Below are 10,038 nucleotides of genomic sequence, written 5' to 3'. Positions count from 1 at the left end.
GGTGGGGGTGGATGAACAGGACCCCGTGGTGTTGCCTCTAGATGAACAGGACCCCGATCGATCGAGCCGGTTGGGGCTGGATGAACAAAACCCCGTGGATGGCAGGATGAACAGGACGACCCCGTGGAGGGTAGGATGAACAGTAGACGGTGGAGGGTAGGATGAACAGTAGCCCATGGAGGGGTGGTTGAACAAGAGCCCGTGGAGAGGGCTGGTTGGACAGTAGCCGGCGGAGTAGCACGGGTGGAGGCTGGATGAGCAGGAGCCCGTGGATGAACATTCGGAGGTGGAGGCTGGAGGAGGTCTACGGTGGATGAACAGTAGCCCGTGGAGGCTGGAGGGGGTCGACGATGGAGATGAACAGTATCTCATGGAGTCCCATTTTGCAGTACGCCACACCCCTCCCGATGAACAGGACCCCTGTTTCGACTGTAGCGCTCCAACACAAGTCCATTTCCTCCGTTTTGTTGTACGCCACACCCCTCCCGATCAACAGGACCCCCATTTCGACCGTAGGAGGTCCGTTTCCTCCATTTTGCGGTATGCCAGACCCCTCCCGATGAATAGGATCCCGTTTCGAATGTGGCCGGTCGAACACAAGGCCGTTTCCTCCGTTCTGTGGTATGCTAGGCCTCGTTTCCATCGTCTATTCCGTCCAAGCCCTCCTGATGACCACGACGACGCATTCCGTTCTGACCAAGCCGGTTGGCTCCCCATGAACACGACGATGATGTTGTTTCTCCGTTCCGACCCAGCCATGTACACGAGCCCTGGCCATACGTAGGCGCGAGTAGGCATTCGAGACCCTGCCCGTATGTACGTACGTGGCCGTATTTTCTTTCTTGCACACTGGCCACTGTAGGTATGTGTACATGCTACGTGCTTGCCTCTACATCAACCAGTATGTATGTACACGTTCACGAACAGAATGACAACGCTACATACGCTTCGACCATGTGGGTCTCGACTGTCAGGCACTTCCTTGCCTGCGAAGATGTAGCTAGTGGGTCCCAGCAGTCATGGGAAATGTTTTTTTCGCAAAATACGGTGGCCTGTCCGGTGGGTCCCCGCTATCAGCTGGAGGAATAATTATTTTGCGCGTAATAAGGAGGCACTTCCTAGCTGCGGTCGTGGACCCAGCTGTCAGCCTCTCCATGTACAGTCCACGTCTGATGGAAGCCGTGCCTTGACCACGTTGACCACGCTGCGCCGAGAGCACCAGGGCGGTGGACGATGGCAAGGCTTAGGAAGGGGACGACGCGGAGCCAGGGAAGACACAACAGTGGATGCCCACGCGTAGAGGAGTACGAGGGTTCACTGGTTCGCTGCGGTGTGAGGCTGCCGTCACCGCAGAATAACAGGGGGTGTGGGTGAGTAGAGGGATGGCCTGGCCTTCGGTGGGAGTAGTAGGGGGAGGCGAGGCCTCCGCCGCATCGCAGCCGGCCACGGGAAGCAGGAGCACGAGGCACGACCAGCGCTGGTTTGGGCGGCTAGAGCAAGAAGACCAGAGGTTGAAGAAGCACTACGGCCGTTGGATTGACATCGTACGGTCACTGGAGCTAGAATTGTTCATATTGACTAAGTTGACAAAGCACTCCCTCCCCGTCAACTTAGTGGGCCCACAAGTCAGTCTGCCACCAAGGTGGATCCCAACTAGCAGGGGTAGTATTTATTTTTTTGTGCGTAATAAGGAGGCACTTCCGGTGGGTCCGAGCTGACAGCGGGGGGAACGTTTTTTCGTGAAATACGGTGGACCGTCCGGTGGGTCCCATCAATCAGGGGGAAACGTTTTTTCCGCCAAATACGGTGGCCCGTCCGGTGGGTCCCTACTGTCAGAGGAGGAATAATGATTTTCCGCGTAATAAGGAGGCACTTCCTTGCGGCTGCCGTGGACCCAGCTGTTAGCCTCTCCATGACAGTACTCTTCCGATGGAAGTCGTTCCTTGACCATGTTGACCATGCCGCGGCGAGAGCACCAGGGCGGTGGATGACGCGAATCCGGGGAAGACGCGACAGTGGATGCCCACGCGGAGAGGAGTACGAGGGTTCACTGGTTCGACTGCAGTGTCAGACTGCCGTCGCCGCAGAATAACAGGGGGTGTGGGTGAGTAGAGGGATGCCCTGGCCAGCGGTGGGAGTAGTAGGGGGCGGTGAGGTCTGCACGAGAGGCGGGAGCAGGCGGTCCCGCCGGCGCTGGATTTGGCGGCTGAAGCAAGAAGATCAGAGATTGAGGAAACATGATGGCCGTTGGATTGACATCCAACGGTTACGTCTGCTAGAATCGTTTGTTGACGTATATAATAACTAAAAAAATCTTGCATACGCGTCAACTTAATAGGCCCATAAGTTAGACCATGCCCTCTTTTTTAATAATTTATATATAGCTCATTGCGACTTTTTATGCAATTTATTGCAGTCCGTTTTTTTGGTTGGCCAGGGCCAATTTCGCATATTTCTGTGGGTTCCAAACTATTTTTAATACCAAAATGTCGAGAAAGATTTAAAGTACTTGGAAGATATATTTAAATTAGGTTAATTACAAGTGAAATAGGAATCTGAAAATATGAAAAAATTCAGAAATTATAAAGTAATTGTCAATTTGTCATCTGCTTTTATATTTACAACCCATTTCATATTACTTTCAAGATTTGCAGGCGTCTTGAAAGAGTTGCAGCCCATCAGGGCGTATAAAAATAAGTAGGCCTGGATTGGGTAGCATGCGTGTAGTACTTTGTTTCGATAGCTAATAAATTTTTTCAATAAGTATGTGAGTTCTTTATGACTAATGTTGATTACATGGATTATACGCACTCTCACCCTCCCACCATTCCTAGCCTCTCTTCTACCGTGCAACATTCAATGTTGCATTAAAGCGACCATATACCCTTCCTCAAAACAACCACCATACCTACCTATTATGGCATTTTCATAGCCATTCTGAGATATATTGCCATGCAACTTCCACCGTTCCGTTTATTATGACACATACCATCATTGTCATATTGCTTTGTATGATCATGTAGTTGGCATAGTATTAGTGGCTTGGCCACCGTTCATATTTTTATACATGTCACTCTTAATCATTGCACATCCCGGTACACTACCGGAGGCATATTTTTATATAGAGTCATATTTTGTTCTAGTATCGAGTTGTAATGCTTGAGTTGTAAGTAAATAAAAGTGTGATGATCATCATTATTAGAGCATTGTTCCATGTGAGGAAGAGGATTATGGAAACTATGATTCCCTCACAAGTTGGGATGAGGATCTGGACGAAAAAAAGAGGCCAAACAGCCCAAACAAAAAAAGAAAAAAAAAGAGAGGCCAAAGATCCCAATATAAAAAAATAAAAATGAGAGAAAAAGAGAGAAGGGGCAATGCTAGTATCATTTAACCACACTTGTGCTTCAAAGTAGCACCATGTCCTTCATGATAGAGAGTCCCCTATTTTGTCACTTTCATATACTAGTGGAACTTTTTAATTATAGAACTTGGCTTGTATATTCCAATGATGGGCTTCCTCAAATTGCCCCAGGTCGTGAGAAAGCGAGTTGGATGGACACCCACTTAGTTTTCATTTTGAGCTTCCATACACTTATAGGTGTAGTGCATTTGTTGCATGGCAATTCCTACTCACTCGTTGATATCTATTGATGGGCATCTCGATAGCCCGTTAATACACCTAGTTGATGTGAGACTTTCTCCTTCTTTTTGTGTTCTCCACAACCACCATATTATATTCCACCTATAGTGCTATATCCATGGCTCACGCTCATGTATTGCGTGAAAGTTGAAAAATATTGAGAACAATAAAAGTACACAAATGTTAACATCCACACGTGTGCCACGAAGCAACATAGCCTAAACGCCTTCAGTGCCATTCACTTTGCTACATCAAAACATATGACATCAGCGGGAATCTTTTTGGTTTTCGGCTTAAAAATGTTTTATCTCCTAATTAAAAAATCCAATTAAAATCCATTTTCACCATTAAATCGATCTCGACGAGATCATCAAAACTAGATCCCATGTTGATATGTTTCGACGAAATTTTTTTGGACGAAAGTTGCCATGATGTTTTCACTGTAGTTGCAATAGTGTCACACTAAAGTTGCCATGTGGCAATTTTAGTTTATAGAGCATGTCAATTTTTTATTTTGACCATGGCAATTCCAATACTTTGACCATGAAAGTTATTTTTTGTATGAACCATGGCAATTTTAAGTGCATGTATCATGGAAATTTGATTTTATGGTTCATGGCAAGTCTAGTTTCCTAATTCCTTGCTTTATAATATGTCAAAATTTACTTTTAAATGTAGAAGAAAATAGCTGAAACATATCATGGCAACTTTAGTGTAAATACCATGCCAATTTATGTGCAATAGACATGGCAACTTTTAAAAGCCATTGAAACATATTGATATGAGATCTAGTTTTGACGATCTTAACGCGATGGATTTAATGGTGAAAAAGGATCTTCAATAGGATTTTTCATTAAAGAGATAAAATAGTTTAAAAACAGAAAATCCAAAAAGATTCCCACATGCATGCATCCGATGTTGTGGCGTACTCTGTGTATTATAGGGCGTGTGGGTGGGTGACGCTCCCGCCACACGTGTGGGCGTTATCAGCGTCCTAAAAGTATGAAACAATTGCTTGGCTTGTCATCGGGGTTGTGCATGACGAACTACTTTGTGTGATGAAGATGGAGCATAGCCAGACTATATGATTTTTAGGGATAACTTTCTTTGGCCATGTTATTTTGAGAAATCATGATTGCTTTATTTATGCCTGAAGTATTATTATTTCTATGTCAATATGAAACTTTTGTTTTGAATCTTATGGATCTGAATATTCTTGCCACAATAAAGAAGATTACATGGATAAATATGTTAGGTAGCATTCCACATCAAAAATTATGTTTATTATCATTTAACTACTCGAGGACGAGTAGGAATTAAACTTGGGGGTGCTTGATACGTCACCAACGTCAGTATAATTTTTGATTGTTCCATGCTATTATATTATCTGTTTTGGATGTTTTATATGCATTAATATGCTATTTTATATTACGTTTGGGACTAACTTATTAACCTACATCTCAGTGCCAGTTTTTTGTTTTTTCCTTGTTATTGATTTCTACAGAAAAGGAATATCAAATGGAGTCCAAACGAGCTAAAAATTTACGGTGATTTTTATGGACCAGAAGAGACCCACGGAGCATCAGAGCAAGGCCAGGAGGTGGACAAGGAGTCCACAAGCCTAGGGGACGCACCCTAGGGCGTTCCCTGTGGCTTGTGGGCCCCTCGAGCATCCCCTGATGTGATAATTGTGGGGCCCTTGCAGCTGCGTCTCCGGCCCGCCCAAGACAAAAAACACATTTTCTGTCATGATTTTTTGTCATAGAAGTAGGAGCCCACCACATCTATGATGATACTGGGTTTTGTCACAATGATCATAGATGTGGTGGGCTCCTACTTCTATGACAAAAAATCATGACAGAAAATGTGTTTTTTGTCTTGGGCTGGCCGGAGACGCAGCTGCATAACATTCTTTGGGCCGTCCAGGACAGAAAAAATTGTGGTAGAAGTGAGGGTGAGGAAAATTCCGAGGAGTTCCCGGTTACGGTTGTGGTCGGGGCCAAGCGATGCATGGAGGTTTACACATTTCGCCTGTACACGTACACGCGTATGTGTGTGGCGTTAGGCTCTAACTAAACCCGAGCGAGGCATTGGGCTCTATCTAAACCCGAGCGATTGCACTAGCTACGCTACTAAACCCCGATCGATCCCTTGCTGTTTACTAAACCCGAGTGATTCCTTCGCTACTTCTGCTAACTGAAGCTGATCGAAGCTGCCTCTTGATGAACAGTTCCTAGTGGGGTTGGATGAACAGTCCCCGGTGGGGGTTAGATGAACAGGATCCTATCGTAGTAGAGGTCGTTGCCGCTGGATGAACAAGACCCCGATCGAGGAGGTGGGGGTGGATGAACAGTAGCCGATGCAGGCACCCCATACATGGAGGGCTGGTTGAACATGACCCCGTGGAGGTGCTGGTTGAACAGGACACCGTGGAGGGCTGGTTGAACAGTAGCCGATGGAGGATAGATGAACCGTACCCCGTGGAGGGCTGGATGAATAGTAGCCAGTGGAGGTTGGATGAACAGGACCCCCCGTGGATGAACAGTGTCTGGTAGAGGCTGGAGGAAGTCGACGGTGGATGAACAGTAGCCCATGGAGTCCCGTTTTGCGGTACGCCACACCCTTCCCAATGAACAGGACCCCGTTTCAACCGTAGGCACTCCAACACAAGTCCGTTTCCTCCATTTTGCAGTACGCCACACCCCTCCTGGTCAACAGGACCCCGTTTCGACCGTATGCGGTCAAACTCAAGTCCGTTTCCTCCATTTTGCGGTACGCCAGACCCTTCCCGATGAACAGGACCCCGTTTCGGCCGTACGACAAAAGGCTCGTTTCCTCCGTTATGCGGTACGCCAGACATCGATTCGGCTGTTTCGTCCAACACGGTTGGCTTCCGATGAACACGACATATTCTGTTGCCTCCCGATGAACACGACGCATTCTGTTGCCTCCCCATGAACACAACGCAGATTCTCCATTCTGACCCAGCCGGTTGGCTTCCGATGAATAGGACGCCGTTGCTGCCATCTGTTGCCTCTGCATGAACACGAGCCCTGGTCGTGCGTATACGCGAGTACGCGTTCGAGACCCCGCCCGTATGTACACACATGGTGGTATTTTTTTGACGTCTATCTGTACGTACTTCTACATGGTTTTGACTGGATTTCCTAAACTGCTACGCCGGGGGCTCAACTACTATACGTGCCGCTGCTTGTTTGGCCACGGTTCATCGTTGCAGAGAGACCGATCGACCAGTATGTACATACACGTTCGCGCCCAGAATGACAATGCTATGTACGCTTCGACCAGGTATGGCCAGGCTGTCAGGGTGGATAAGGAGGCACTTCCTTGTGTGCAAAGTTATTGATGGTGGGTCCGAGCTGTCAGGGGGAGGATTCATTTTTTTCGCGCCTAATATGAAGGCAATTCCTTGTGTGCGAACATGTAGTTGGTAGGTCCTTGTTGCTAGGGGAATTTTTTTTTCACAAAATACAGAGTCACTTCCGGTAGTCCCACTGTTAGGTGGAGGAATAATTATTTTACATGTAATAAGGTTGCACTTCCTTGCTGTGGCCATGGACCCAGCTATCAGCTTCTCCACGTTCAGTCCTCTTCCGATGGAAGTCGTTCCTTGACCATGTTGACCACGCCATGCCGGGAGCACCAAGGCGGTGGACGACAGCGAGGCCTGGAAGGAGACGATGTGGAGCCAGGGAAGACGCAGTAGTGGATGCCTATGCGGAGAGGGGTACGAGGGTTGACTGGTTCGACTGTGGTGTTAGCTATCGTTGCTACAGAATAACACGGGTTGTGGGTGAGTAGACAGTAGAGGGATGGCCTGGCCAGCGGTGGGAGTAGGGTCGGGCGGTGAGGCCTGCACGACAGCATAGCAGGCCACTTGAGGCAGGAGCAGGCGGTCTCACCGGCGCTGGTTTGAGTGGCTGGTGCAAGAAGAGCAGTGATTGAAGAAGCAGTAGGACCGTTGGATTAAAATCCAATGGTCACTGCTGCTAGAATCGTTTGTTGATTAAGTTGACAAAGCCCTGCGTATGCGGCAACTTAGTAGGACCACATGCTAGCCTCCAAACCGGTGTGCCCCAGATGTTAGTGGGAGGAATCATTTTTTTGCGTAATAAGGAGGCAGTTGATTGCGTGCGGCATGGACCATGGGGGTCCCTACTGTCAGCCTCTACATGTACATCCCTATTCCGATGGCTATCGTTTGTTGAATGTTGAGCACGTCGCGCCTAGAGCACCAACGCACTCGACGACTGTGAGGCCTTGGAATGGTACGACCCGGAACCGGCGAAGACACAATAGTGGATGCCCACGCTGAGGAGAGTACGATGGTTGACTGGTTCGGCTTCAGCGGGAGGCTGCCATCACTGGAGCATAGAAGAAGGTGCGGGTGGGTAGAGGGATGGCTAGGCTAGCGAAGGGAGTAGGGTGGGTGGTCAAGCCTGCGTGGCATCACAGCCGGCCACAAGAAGAGGGAGCAGGCAGTCCCACCGGCATTGGTTTAGGCGGCTAGAGCAGGAAGATCAGAGACTGAAGAAGCACGTCGGCCATTGGATGAACATCCAACAGTCACCATTGGTAGAATTGTGTGTTGACTAACAAAGCCTTTCAAAAACAAGTCAGCCTCAAAATCTGTTGCGTGTACATCCCATTCTATTATTTTTATAATTTTTACTCATTTGCTAATTCATCTAGAATTTATTGCAGCCCATTTTCTATTTTTAGAATTGCTGCAAATTTTCTGGTTAGCGCCAGGGTTAAAAAATTGAACTAAAAATGTGCGAAATTTTTAAAAGTTGCATATTTTTGCTGGGGAACAAAATATTCTTAATACAAAAATTAGTAGCCATACTAAAACAAATTTAAAAATAAATTAGTACTATGTCATGTTAAAATCCAATGAATTATAAAATATCAGTGAAGAACAAAAACAAAAAAGAAACTAATTGCACATTTTCTATAAAAATGGAATTTGCAACCCCTTTGATATTACTTTTAACATACACTGCCCATACTCTTTGGCCAGGCAGGAATGCATCCTTCCTCGTCTTGAAAGATTTGCAGCCCAGTAAGTTGGAGAAAACAAATAGGCCTAGCTTGTGTATTCTTCAAAAAGAAATAGTGGGCTACCTATTTTCCCAAAGAAAAAACGGTTGGGATGGTCATGTTGTTAGATGGTCCAGAGAGACTGTACAACCCAGTTTATAGCCTGCTCCTCTGGACAAATCCTCAAAAAAAGTTGTGCAATTCTGTCGTTAATTGACTATACGTTTACAATGATGTGGGCCCCAGATATCAGCTAGGTGGATTAGAGTAAAAAACAAGGGGTGCATCTGAGTAGTAAAAGAGGCGCTTGCTTGTGTTCGGGAGTGGACCTGGTGGGTCCGTACTGTCATACTAACAACTACAGTCCTCTCCTGATTCACTATGTTGATAGGGCCGGACGGTGGCACCGCGGCGAGCGCACCAAGGCGGAGGATAAAGTGGTGTCGCCAATGTGTTAGGATGGGTTGCGAATTCTTATCAAAAAATAGAAATGGACCAGAACTATTTACGAGTTGACTATGATTTGCATGGTTCCGCTGGTTGCAGGAAGAAAATGGTGGGAGATAGAAGACTAGTCACTATCTTTGCCTAAGAATAATATCGACTGAATGTAACGACACTATCATAGGAAATAATATCCTCCTGTTAAAATTTGACTTTTCAAATCGTGAGTTTATAGAACTAGTGCATGAGCATTTAGCTTTATTTATTTATTTATTTACATATTTATGTTTGGGGGACCACGAGCATGTACCTGGGCCGGATTCATGTGAGAGCCTCCCATCCAGTTAAATATGGGCTCCTCTATTTGGCCTTCATCAGTGGGTTGCATGTTATCGACAAGTGGAAAATGTGTTCCGTACCAAAAATAGTATGTGCTACATACGGTATGGGGCACTAAAGGATCGGACCGTTGACGACTTCCAAAACATTGTGTTTGTCTTTCTAAGAACACATTTATTCAACCAACAGATGAAATATACTACTGGTTGTGCATTGAAAACAGCAGCAGTAGCAACCAGGGCTGGGGGTGCAACAGAAGCAGTAAGAAGGTAGAAGAGTAAAGACGCAACACTCTCTTCCAAACCAAACATCAGCCATCATTACAAAAGGGCTACCAAAAAAGAACAAGTGTATGCATCAAACTAAATGAAGATCCTACTACACCAAGCGTACGCATCTAACTAATTGGCTTAGTTATACGTTACTATTTATTCAGCTGTGGAGATTGGCTGACGGCTTGAACCAGTTGGGTGCTTGACGGGGGAAACTCCAGCCAGTAGGTCGAAGTCTAATATTTGGGACCCCCTCTCCTACTTTGGGCTGCAGAG

This window comes from Triticum dicoccoides, chromosome 7A (assembly GCF_002162155.2).
Source record: "Triticum dicoccoides isolate Atlit2015 ecotype Zavitan chromosome 7A, WEW_v2.0, whole genome shotgun sequence".
In the NCBI taxonomy this organism is placed as follows: domain Eukaryota; kingdom Viridiplantae; phylum Streptophyta; class Magnoliopsida; order Poales; family Poaceae; genus Triticum; species Triticum dicoccoides.
The sequence above is the reverse complement of the archived record's forward strand: the minus strand, read 5'-3'. Positions refer to the sequence as shown.